The sequence below is a fragment of the Triturus cristatus genome, chromosome 11 (assembly GCF_964204655.1).
Source record: "Triturus cristatus chromosome 11, aTriCri1.1, whole genome shotgun sequence".
Lineage (NCBI taxonomy): Eukaryota > Metazoa > Chordata > Amphibia > Caudata > Salamandridae > Triturus > Triturus cristatus.
In genome coordinates this window covers 98,625,720-98,628,219 of record NC_140594.1, presented here as the reverse complement: position 1 = coordinate 98,628,219, position 2,500 = coordinate 98,625,720, and positions in this window count along the sequence as shown.

The following is a 2,500-nucleotide window of genomic DNA, read 5'->3' as shown; positions in this document are numbered from 1 at the left end:
GACCGAGAGGGGTCCCAGAGTACCCTGTCCCTAGTAATCCGGAGGAAGGCTACCCCCCATTCTTGAAACCCGCGCGCTCCGAGTGACGGAGGGGACCCTAGGGGCGAACGCGCCCGGCCTCCTGGAGCCCTGGCTGGGATCCGAGAGGCGAATGGACCCTCATCGGGACTTCCAGGCCTGGCCCTGCCATCTGGTCGTCCCATTGGAAAGCATTGCGCGCGACCAGATGGCCGAGGGGAAAGGCGCCACCAGATGGCTGGCAACTGAAAGGACTCCCGCCTGCCCAGCCACCCACCCACCCACCAGGGGCTCGGGGTGGGACTCTGCTTCCCGGCTGGGCCTCAGGCACGGGGAGGACCACCGGAGCTCTCGGGGCCTGGGCGCCCGGGGGAGGGGGGGGAGAGGACTGCCCGGGACCCGTGGAGCCCGTTTCTGGGCACTTTGCAATGCCGCGGCCCGGAGGAGGGAAGCCCCGGAGGCCTGGGAAGGATGTTGCCCGGGCGTAGCCCGTCTGGTCCCCGGCAATGAACCGCACAGCCCCGGCATGGGTGTTCCGGCATACCCTGCCCCTACTAATCCGGAGGAAGGATACCCCCCTTTCTTGTAACTCGCGCGCTGCGAGTGACGGAGGGGACCCTAGGGGCGAACGCGCCCGGCCTCCTGGAGCCCTGGCTGGGATCCGGGAGGCAAATGGACCCTCATCGGGACTTCCAGGCCGGCCCGGCCATCTGGTCGCCCCCATTGGAAAGCACTGCGCGCGACCAGATGGCCGAGGGGAAAGGCGCGACCAGATGGCCGGCAACTGAAAGGACTCCCGCCTGCCCACCCACCAATGGCTCGGGGTGGGACTCTGCTTCCCGGCTGGGCCTCAGGCACGGGGAGGACCACCGGAGCTCTCGGGGCCTGGGCGCCCGGGGGGTGCGGAAAGGACTGCCCGGGACCCGTGGAGCCCGTCCCTGGGCACTTTGCCATGCCGCGGCCCGGAGGAGGGAAGCCCCGGAGGCCTGGGAAGGATGTTGCCCGGGCGTAGCCCGTCTGGTCCCCGGCAATGAACCGCACAGCCCCGGCATGGGTGTTCCGGCATACCCTGCCCCTACTAATCCGGAGGAAGGATACCCCCCTTTCTTGTAACTCGCGCGCTGCGAGTGACGGAGGGGACCCTAGGGGCGAACGCGCCCGGCCTCCTGGAGCCCTGGCTGGGATCCGGGAGGCAAATGGACCCTCATCGGGACTTCCAGGCCGGCCCGGCCATCTGGTCGCCCCCATTGGAAAGCACTGCGCGCGACCAGATGGCCGAGGGGAAAGGCGCGACCAGATGGCCGGCAACTGAAAGGACTCCCGCCTGCCCACCCACCAATGGCTCGGGGTGGGACTCTGCTTCCCGGCTGGGCCTCAGGCACGGGGAGGACCACCGGAGCTCTCGGGGCCTGGGCGCCCGGGGGGTGCGGAAAGGACTGCCCGGGACCCGTGGAGCCCGTCCCTGGGCACTTTGCCATGCCGCGGCCCGGAGGAGGGAAGCCCCGGAGGCCTGGGAAGGATGTTGCCCGGGCGTAGCCCGTCTGGTCCCCGGCAAGGAACCGCACAGCCCCGGCATGGGTGTTCCGGCATACCCTGCCCCTACTAATCCGGAGGAAGGATACCCCCCTTTCTTGTAACTCGCGCGCTGCGAGTGACGGAGGGGACCCTAGGGGCGAACGCGCCCGGCCTCCTGGAGCCCTGGCTGGGATCCGGGAGGCAAATGGACCCTCATCGGGACTTCCAGGCCGGCCCGGCCATCTGGTCGCCCCATTGGAAAGCATTGCGCGCGACCAGATGGCCGAGGGGAAAGGCGCCACCAGATGGCCGGCAACTGAAAGCAGCCATAGTGGTAGGGCTCCCTGCCTGCCCACCCACGCAGGGCTCCAGGGCTCTGCACCAGGGACCCTTGTCCCGGGCAGACGGACACTTGTCAGGCCGCAGGACGGGGACTCCCACGCCCCAGGCCCTGACCGAAACCCAGGCCCCGGGGCCGGTCGCTGCTTCTCAACCCAGCCAGGCCGGGGAGCCTCCTTCGGGCACACGGACCCTAGCAAGGCCCGGGGAGAGCCTCCCCGGGCCCCGGTGGACACCCTGTCCCCAGCTCCCGGACACTCGGCTGGCTTGCGGGACAGGGGGCTCCCGCACCCCGGGACGGAGCTCCAGCACCGGGCCCAGCTTCCTGGACCCCCAGCCAGGCCGGGGAGAGCCTCCCTGGGCCCCGGTGGACACCCTGTCCCCAGCTCCCGGACCCTCGGCTGGATTGCGGGACAGGGGGCTCCCGCACCCTGGGACGGAGCTCCAGCACCGGGCCCGGGACCAGCTTCCGGACCCCCAGCCGGGCCGGGGAGAGCCTCCCCGGGCCCCGGTGCACACCCGTCCCCAGCGCCCGGACCCTCGGCTGGCTTGCGGGACAGGGGGCTCCCGCACCCTGGGACGGAGCTCCAGCACCGGGCCCGGGACCAGCTTCCGGACCCCCAGCCGG